Here is a 10,403-nt window from a genome sequence, read left to right on the forward strand (position 1 = left end):
AGAAGAGTTGCTGCTTTTGAGTTGTGGTGCTGGTGAAGAATGCTGAAAGTACCATGGACTGCTAAAAGAACTAACAGATCTGTCCTGGAGGAAGTGCACCCGAAATACTCCTTGGAAGTGAGAATGGCCAGACTTCGTCTCACCTACTTTGGTGAAGTTGTCAGAAGGGACCATTCCCTGGAGAAGAATGTCATGCTTGGTATGGTGGAGGGTCGACAAAATAGGCGCAGGCCTTCGATGAGGTGGATTGACATGGTAGCTGCGATGATGGGCTCAAGTATAGCAGGGATTATGGAGCTGGCGCGGGATCAGGCAGTGTTTCGTTCTGCTTTGCATGGGGTCACTTGAGTTGGAAATGACTCGAAGGCACCTAACAACAACAGCAATTTGAGATTGTAAGAAAACTCTTTCCATGTGAATTGTTCAGTTTTCCCTGCTCAAAGATGCTTATCTTCATTACTTTTAGACTAAAATATGACCTTTTAAGCCTTTTGACTTCTGGTGTCTGGAGGATGAGTGCAGATAGATTGAGGGTAGGAAGGGGCAGAATGGAGAGGAAAGTGATGAGGGAGGACATTCTGGGTGAAAAGTGAGCATAACTACATGGATAAAGGCTTTGAGGCTAGAAGATAGGATTGACTGAAGAGTAAGGCTTGTATTGGTGGGCATGTCAATCTTTAGGGAAGTAGAGTGCCACCTCTTTGTTCCACAGAGCGGCTGGTGGGTTCAAAACACTGACCTTTTGGTTAACAGAGCACTTAACCTCTGTGCCACCAGGGCTTCTACTAGAAAACCTCACAGCCATTGAGTTGATTCTGACTCATAGCTACCCTACAGGACAGGGTTAGAACTGCCCCATATGGTTTCCAAAGCTGAAAATCTTTACGGAAGCAGACTGCTTCACCTTTCTCCTGAGGAGCAGCTGGTAGGTTTGAACCAGTGACCTTTAGGTTAGCAGCCAAATGCTTTAACCACTGTGTCACCAGAGCATCTTTTTTTTTACTAGAAATGTAGGAGCAATTTATAAAACTTCTTGAAAACCAGGTCAAGTAGTTTAGATGTGAAATAGTAGGAAGTTGGGTACACTGAACACTTTTGTATAAGGAGTAATAGTGTTGAAGGGGCTTCAGGATTATTTTGGCAGTCATAGTGACAATGGATCAGAGATAATGAAGAAAATAAATATTTGCTAGGACAGTGATTCTTCTTTCTCTGGTTTAGAACCCCTTTATACTCTTAAAAATTATTGAGATGCTAAAATTGTTTATGTGTTATTTCTGTTTTAGTGTACTGTATTAGAAATTAAAACTGAAAAATTAAAAAACGTTCAGGTAACATTTTTGTGGAAAATAACTATTTCTAGAAAAAAAAATCTAGTGAAAAGAGTGGTATTATGCATTTTTGCAGACAAATGTACAAAAAATGTCCGTTTTTTTCCCTTTCTGTTAAAGTGTAATTTATACTGAAAGTGGTAGTCTTTGATCTTCATTAATAAGTAATTCAAGTCTTCTTCACTTTCAGCAAGCAAGGTTGTAATCTGCATAGTGGAGGTTGTTAATCAGTCTTCCTATAATCCTGATGCTACATTCTTCTTCCAGCTTCTTGGATTATTTGCTCAGCATATGGATTGAATAAGTACAGTGATAGAGTACAACTCTCACACATAGCTTTCCTGATTTAAAACTATGGGAGGAAGGACTTTGTGATCTATTTCTGAAAAGATTGGTCATTGGAACGTTGGCTGATACAGTGCTAGAAGATGAACCTCTCAGGTCAGAAGGCACTCAGAATATGACTGGAGAATAGCTGCCTCATTAAAATAGCATCAGCCTTAATAATGTGGATGGAATAAAGCTTTTGGGGCCTTCATTTGCTGATGTGGCATGACTCAAAATGATAATAAACAGCTGCAAGCATCCATTAATGGAATGTGGAATGTAAAAGGTATGAATTGAGGACAATTACAAGTTGTCAGAAATGAAATGGAATGCTTGAAGGTCAATATCCTAGGCTTTAATGAGCTGAAATGGACTGGCATTGACCATTTTGAATCTGTCAATCAGGTAGCCTGCTGTAATGGGAATGACAGATTGGAAAGGAACGTCATCACATTCATTTTCAAAAAGAAGATTCTAAGATCTGACCTGAAGTACAACACTGTCAGTGATAGGATAATATCTATATGTCTACAAGAAAGAAGACCTCTGTAAGAATCTACCTCTGGTCAAGTTGTAGAAACAGATCACAGGAAAATATCTACAATTCTCTGAAAAGGCTATCTTCCTTTCCCAACTACATCCATGTAAGAGACTAGATTTTCTTCATACATGTCAACCAAAACAAAATGCTGCAACAGATTGAATGCAGAAGCAGAATTGAGAACCTGGCTGTCTTCTATTTAACTAGATATTAAAGAGATTTGCAAAAATGTACAACAGTGCTACTTTTCTCACTAGATTTTTTGTCTGGAAACTGTTATATTTCACAAAAATGTTATTTGTGCCGATATATCAAGGTTGTTTTTTTGTTTTTTTTTTTAACATTGTTTTTAAGAAATTGATAGTTTTTAAATTTCTCAGTTTTAAGTTCTAGCAAATATTTATGTTCTTCATCATCTGTAATCTATTCTCACTATGACTACCAAAATAATCCTGAAGCTCTTTCAACACTCTATTCCTTCTAGGAAAGTCTTCAGTGCATCCAGCTTCCTACCTTTTCATATCTAAACTACTTTGCCTGGCTTTCAGGAAGTTTAATGAATTGGACCTCCTCTCTTAGTAAATCTTGTTTTTACATGATCTCAAGGGAAAAAATAATGAAGTCCAGGATTCATACTTGGATCCACAGTCAATGTCTATGGAAGCAGCAGTCAAGAAATTAAATGATGTATTGCATTTGGCAAATCTGCTGGAGAAGACTTTAAAGTGTTCAAAAGCAAAGATGTCACTTTGAGGATTAAGGTATGCCTGACCCAAGCCATGGTATTTTCAATCACCTCATATGCATGAAAGCTGGACATTGAATAAGGAATAGTGAAGGATTGATGCCTTTGAATTATGGTATCGGTGAAGAATATTGAATATACCATGGACTGACAGAAGAATGAACAAATTTATCTTGGAGGAAGTACAGCCAGAATGCTTCTTAGAAGTAAGGATGGCGAGAGTTCATCTTAGTACTTTGGAGGGACCAGTACCTGGAGAAGGACATCATGCTTGGTGAAGTAATGTCTACGAAAAAGAGGAAGAAGCGAGATGGATTGACACAGTAGTTGCAACAGTAGCCTCAAACATAATAACAGTTGTGACTATGGTACAGGATTGGGCATTGTTTCCTTCTGTTGCACGTAGGGTCATCATGAGTCAGAACTGACTTGGCAGCACCTAACAACAGCAGCTTCTTAAAAGTTAGCTGCAGTGTGGATGCCAAGATCATATCTGTGAACTGTTCTTATTTTGCAAAATACTAACTCTTGAACTTAAATCAATGGTCTACATGTCTCTCTTGGACTTGGAATGGATCTTTTTTACCCATTTATGATTTTGTAGCATTATACATTGGTTATTTGGAAAATAATGGGTTCACTGATTTATCTAGAACTTCTCAAAGTTGCCACATTACATTATACAATATAAAAAATCCTATCATTAATATTAATTCTAATCTCATCAGAAAAGCCTTGAAGTACTGATGATAGAAATTTTCCAGTATTCACATTTCCTCTTCAAAGTTCTGAATGTGTCACTTGCAACAAATACTGTAATTTGTTTTCATTGAAGTGATAGATTCATTTAGTTCAGTGTCAAGAAAATGTTTCCCAAATACTCAAGCCTAAATAGTCATAGCTTATCTGTTGGTCCTTCTTTTGAGTAAAATTAATGTTCTCTGGGAAAAGTGGTTAGTTCAGCTTGCAACTCACCATCACCCAACTGATGTTCTTAAAGACAGCTGTTCCATTTTGGCATGCAGCAGATGTACTTTATGTGTACGTCTCATTTCATCACATAGATTATTAAAGTGATATATATCCACAGGTCAAGATTCAATAAAATTCATAATGTTTATCCTTCAGTAAGGATATTCTTAGTGAAACTGACCTTCGTTTCTCTCTCTCCTGTGAGTACATGACAGTGAAGACTATAGTGACTCCCTTATATTGTAGAGCCACTACCTTAATTTGTGCTAAAGCATCAGCAGTTTTACCACCAATGCTTTTGTACATGAGTGCAAATGCCAGCACAGTGGAAGGGGACAAATCATATCTTAGTATTATGAGGAAAATATTCTTGACCTTGCAAACTTTTAGAAAGCACCCCAGGGACCCCCAGGATTCACAGAACTGTGCTAGAAGATTATAGGGAGTAATCTAAGAGTGAGGTAAGTGGTTATGAGATAGAGAAGGCTCATAGTAATAAGAATGGAAAGGAAGGAACAGATTAGAAACATCTTGGAGAAAAATTTGACTGAGTTTTGTACAGAAATATAGGGGAGGAGAAAGATGATTCAAAGAGGACTTCAAAATTTTAAACTTGATCAGTTAGCACAGATCAAGTAGTGGGTGTTTGATAAATGTTTGTTCAAGTAAATGAATAACTGAAGAGTGATATCAGTAATGTTGAGAAGGGGGAGATGTGATGAATTTTGCATGTTTTATTAGAAAATAAAAATATCTGTGGAATTTCTTTTCATTACTACTGTAGCTATTCTAAAGAAATACTGAAATTCTTTGTTTTCTATGGGGAATAGCGATTCTTTAGCAATGACTTTAGGAATAACAGAAACTGATAAGACCTTTCAGCTCTTCCTGAGGGATTGGTAAGGGATATGTAGAAACATGCTACAGATTTGGAGAATAATTGATATAAGAAATTATGAGCCACACTAAGGTATGGGCTAGATACTTTTACTCTGGCAATTTTAAAAAACGCTCCTTACTTACTTATTCTGATTATTATAAAACAGATTTTTAAAAAGATCTTAAGGAAACTATAAGAAAGTAATTAAAATGATTAATAATCTTACTCCCAAGATTAATGCTTTTAATGTTTTGATGTGTTTTCTTCTAGTTATTCATAATAAATATTTCATACTCCAAGTTGGGTGTGCTGTATATTTTAAAAATTGAGCTGTAGTTTACTTTTGATGATGTGCATAGATCTTATTATTTTAGGTAGATGAGTTTTATGAAACTTAAACCCTTATTTAGATACAGAACATTTACATAATTTCAGAAAGTGTTTTTGTCTCCCTTCCTGGTCAGTCACAGCCTCAGACCCTCTCCCCCACTCCTAGACTTCATGTAAATAACTCATAAATGAATTGCCTTGATACCTTTAATGAAAATCAGTTAACAGTACAAGTGTGGCTATATTCTATACTTTTCTTTTGTACTAATGAGCTCTTTGTATTTTCCTAATATGTCATTGTCTTGCTTACTGTAAATAAGTCTTGAAGTCAGGTTGTGTGAGTTCTCCAACTTTGTTCTACTTTTTTAAAATTGTTTCATCTTTTCTAGATCCTTTGCTTTTCCATACAAATTTAAAGTCAACTTTTCAATTTATACAAAAAATTTGTTGGGATTTTAAAAAACAAACAAAACATTTATTTTGAAATAATTATAAACTCATAGGAAGTTGCAAAACTAGGACAAATAAGTCCTGCATAGCCAACACCCAGCTTCCACCAATGGTGACATCTTTATATAACTACAGTGCATTATTAAAATCAGGAAATTGATTGTCGTAATGCAATTAAAAACAGCTTAGTCACTTTTCATCAGGTTTTGCATGAACTGTACAAAATAACACAACAACTTTGTATATAATTCTGTGACATTTTAGTATACATATAACATAGCCTGCTGGGATTTTGAAGGGAATTGCTTCTGAGCTGCAGCTCAAATTGTGGAGAATTGAGATAAGAGTGTTGAGTTCTGCTGTAAGAATGTGGTGTATCTCTCCATTTATTTAGATTTTCTTTAATTTATCTCATCAATGTTTAGCTTTTTTTTCTTTTTTAATTTACACCCCCTCCAAGCTTTTTCTACTAATATAAAAGTAAAAGATAACTATTCTGGAATACTTTATCAGAATAGTACAGTAATCATAATGTGAATCACATTTTCGGTTTTTGTTAAAATGTTCACTGTCATGGTGTTATCTGACTTCCTTTGACTTAACCTTGTTCATTTTTTAGTCCTGAGCATATGGACTCATTTTAAAATTGGCAAATATGAAAAAGAAAGAAGGGGGAATGCTGTTATCTGAAGACTGAAACAAAATCCTTAGAAGCCTGGTTTATTTTTATATATGAGATACATGTGTTTATATGTGCTTGTTTTACACAATTAGCGTTTTTATTTTTGACCTTATAAAAGGCTTGTTAATACACTTAAAGGCTTGAAAACTTTGCTTCATCTGCAAGTGAAAAAATAAACAGCAGTGTGTTAGCTTGTTCAGGGTATCCTAAAAAATTTCTTCCTAATCTTGGTCTGATTGAAGAAACAAAATAAGCATAAGTGAACATCCAAAGAATGTTTCTCCCATTTGATGAAAATGCTCAGAAAAACTGGAATAGAAGGGAAATTTCTCAACATAAATTAAGGGCATATACACAAAACCAGTAGCCAACATTATTCTCAGTGGAGAGACTGAAAACATTCCCCTTTTGAATCACCATGCTTGTTCAGTATTGTACTGGAAGTCATAGAGCAATAAGGCAAGAAAAGGAAATGAAAGGAATCCAGATTGGCAAAGAAGTAGTAAAACTGCCTCTGTTAGTAGATAATATGATTCTATACATAGAAACTCTCTGAGACTGGACAAGAAAACTACTAGAACTAATAGAAGGGTTCAGCAAAGTGGGCAGGGTATGATTCATTATACAAAAATATTTAGGATTCTTCTTCTAACCAAGAGAACTCTGAAAAGGAAATCAAGAAAATAATACCATGTCCAATAGCCACTGGAAATATGAAATACTTAGGAATAAATCTAACCAGAGATAAAAAACAGCTATACAATAAAAACTATAAAACACTGCTGCAAGAAACCAAAAGAGTGTGCATAAATGGAAGAATATGCTCATGGGTAGGAAGACTTAACATTGTGAGAATGTTAATTCTACCCAAAGAAAACTATAGATAAAATAGAATCCCAATCCAGATTCTGTCTTCATTCTCTAGGAGGTGGAAAACCAACCACCAACTTTAAATGGAAAGGAAAGAGACCCCAGAAAAGCAAAACACTACCAAAGAAGAACAAAGTAGGAGGCCTCACACTTCGCAATCTCAAAATCTACTGTACAGCCACAGTGCAATGACAGATGCATAAACCAGTGGAACGTAATTGAGAATCCAGAAATAAATCCATCCACCTATGGACAGCTGATCTTTGATGAAGGGCCGAAATCCATTAAGTGAGGAAGAGATAGTCTCTTTAACAAATAGTGCTGGCAAAACTCCATATCCATTTGCAAAAAAAAAAAAAAAATGAAATAGGGTTCATATCTCTCACTATATACAAAAATAAGCTCAAGATGGACCAAAGACGCAATGTAAACCTAAAACTACAATAATCATCAGGAAGAAAAAAAAAAAGACCAAACAAGGAGGCATAGATACACTTTAAAACATAGCTAAAAATTCACAAAGAGCAGAAGACAGACGAGATGACTGGGTCCTCCTAAAAATTAAACGTTTATGCTCCTTGAAAGACTTTGTCAACAGAGTAAAAAGAGAACCTACAGACTGGGAAAAATCTTTGGCAATGATGTATTGGACAAGGGGTTAATGTCTAAAATTCATGGAAAACTTCAACAACAAAAAGACAAACAAATTAAACAATGGGCAGAGACATGAATAGACACTTTACCAAAGAAGACATTAAGGTGGTTAACTAAAACATGAAAAAATGCTCCTGATCATTAGCCATTAAAACCAAACTCACTACTGTGGAGTCAGATCTGACTCATAGCGACACCTCCTTGGGTTTCCGAGGCAGTATCACTATTGAAGTAGATTGCCCAACCTTCCTTCTGAAGAGCGGCTGGTGGGTTTGAACCACCAGCCTTCTAGTTAGCAGTCAAATGCCTTAGGCATTATGCTACCGATGCAAATTAAAACAACAGTGGGATGTTATCTCACATCAGCGTTGTGGTGGTTATGTTTGTGTGTCAACTTGGCTGGGCCTGGTTGAGTGGCTGGGCAGCTGGTGGTAGTTATTCCCCATGATGAGACTGGCAATCAACTCCATGGTGGGATCTACCACAAGCAGCTGAGTAGCTGCCTTAGGGAATGTGGTTTGCTTTCTTTATATAAGCAAAAGCCTTGGGGAATGGCCTCTAGCCTATGGCGTGCTTGGACCCTGCATGTAGCCGTGTCGTTGTTCAGCAGCCTGTCATGCTCTGCCGACCTTGGGACTTACAATGGACTTAAATTAATGCCTGCCATGTGGTTTGGTAACATCAGGACTGTGCCACTTTACTTGTCAACTTTGGGCTTGTTAGCCTCAGCAGCCAGTAGCTTCCTGAGTGAAGAGATGCCTCTGGCTTCAGTGGGCTGGCAGCAAGAGGCAAAGCTGAAGCCCAAGGTCGAGGGGCTTTCACACAGCCCCTAGAGCCTGGCACTTTGAACTTGGACTTAAAGCCTCCAAACTGTAAGAGAATAAACTCTTGTTTGTTCAGCCATCCCATTTGTTGTGTAATCTTGTCAGAACAGCACTAGATAACCAGAAAAAGCATTAATAGCAAAGTTTAGCAAAACAGAAAACAACAAATGCTAGCATGGGTGTGGAGAAACTGGAACCCTCATACATTCCTGGTGGTACTGTAAAATGGTACAACCATGGTGGAAAACAGTATGGCACTTCCTTAAAAAGTTGGAGATAGAAATACCATATGAGGGAGTTCTGGTAAGATGGCAGACTAGGCAGAAAGACTGCACAGACCCTCTTCAAAAAAGAAAAGGGAAATCAGTTACACAGACACAGAAGATAATCCTGGACCCCTGAGCCTTGAAGGGGAGGATATAGAAGTGGACTAAATCCCAACTGGCAGAAGATTTTGCATGAAAATACCAAAAAAGGAGATATACGGAGCTGCGGTCTGGCAGTGATCCTGATGGCACAGACAGCTTGGAGATTCCCGAGTGGTGGTAGGACCTAAGAATTAACCTAAAAATCAGCCCTGCTAGCCAGGGACGACACGGAGGACTGCTCTGGTGGCTGGGGAATAAACGGAGAAGGCAAAGAGAAAGGTGGGCTGAGCTGTGGACTTTTGCTTGTCTGTATGGTGCTGCCATTTTGAATGTTCACAAGCGGCTTGACCATTTTGGATATTTAAAGAGACAGCGCTCTCCCAGATTTCAGGGGCTTAAGAACACGTTCTGCCTGCCAGCAACCTCAAGGACACTCTGGACCTGCAGGACTGAAAAGGTGTGACATTCCTCGTTACTCTTATACCCCACACCTGCTTGGTGAACGGAGGTGTGGCCATCCCCCACTCTCACCCACCTTCTGGGCCCACAGGCGCTCCATCCCAGTCTGTGTGATCAGACGGAGTCTGGGTGCCCTGCCCTGTCCTCCAGAGATCTTATTTTTTTTTCTCTTTTTTTATTTTAATTTTTTTTCTTTTTCACTTTCTTTTTTTCAGGTGTTTAATTTACTTATATTTGTCTGTTTTAAAACTGTGACTATTATTAATACTTTTATCCTTTTTACTATTATTCTTTAGTCTTCCCCTCCCAGGTCCTAGGTATCAGGGTTTTTTTTCTTTTCCCTGTTCCTTGTTGAAAAAGAAATTTTTTTTTAAATTAATTTTTCCCCCTTTTTTCTCATAGTTAACCCCATTCCTTGTTTTACTTTTTGCATTTTTCCCATTTTTTTTTCTTCATAATTCTTCTCTACCTTTTTTCTCTTAGTCCCCTGTCCCCAGATATTGCAGGTTTTCTTGTTTTTTCTTCTTCCTTTTCCCTTTTTTCTTTTTTTGGTTATTGTTCCTGTGTGATTATATGGTGTGTATTTTGTCCATGTGCTTTTAGTTTTTTGATCATTATTTAATTGTCATGTTTGTCTAACTGAGTGGGAGACAGCAACAGTCCCCATAGGAAACAACTACACCAACACTTCCTGCAATTTCACTTACTGAGCGAGAGCCCCTACCTCTTTCTCTACCAACGGGCCAATGATAAAAGACCACCAACAAGAGCCTGAATCACCCTTGGCTGCTCTTCAAAAACAGTTAACAGAGATTTAAATACAACAACGCCATGATGCCTTGGAGACAACAGACCATCACAGTCCATACAAAGAAGCAGGATAAAGTGGTAGAAACAAGGGAACAGGATACAGACCCAGAACATATCCCTGAGGAAGAAGCAGCATTAGAACTCTCTGATAAGGAATTCA

At 37.5% G+C, this 10,403-nt stretch overlaps 1 protein-coding gene across 1 annotated transcript in view; it reads left to right on the top strand.

The window, feature by feature from the left end:
* The window catches only part of MAP4K3 (mitogen-activated protein kinase kinase kinase kinase 3), a 353,947-nt gene that overhangs the window by 37,134 nt on the left and 306,410 nt on the right, over positions 1 to 10,403 (top strand). The gene's annotated exons all lie outside the window — the stretch shown is intronic.

The sequence above is a fragment of the Orycteropus afer genome, unplaced genomic scaffold (genome assembly GCF_000298275.1).
Source record: "Orycteropus afer afer isolate SDZICR_OR568_19922 unplaced genomic scaffold, OryAfe1.0 scaffold00131, whole genome shotgun sequence".
NCBI classification, from domain to species: Eukaryota; Metazoa; Chordata; class Mammalia; order Tubulidentata; family Orycteropodidae; genus Orycteropus; species Orycteropus afer.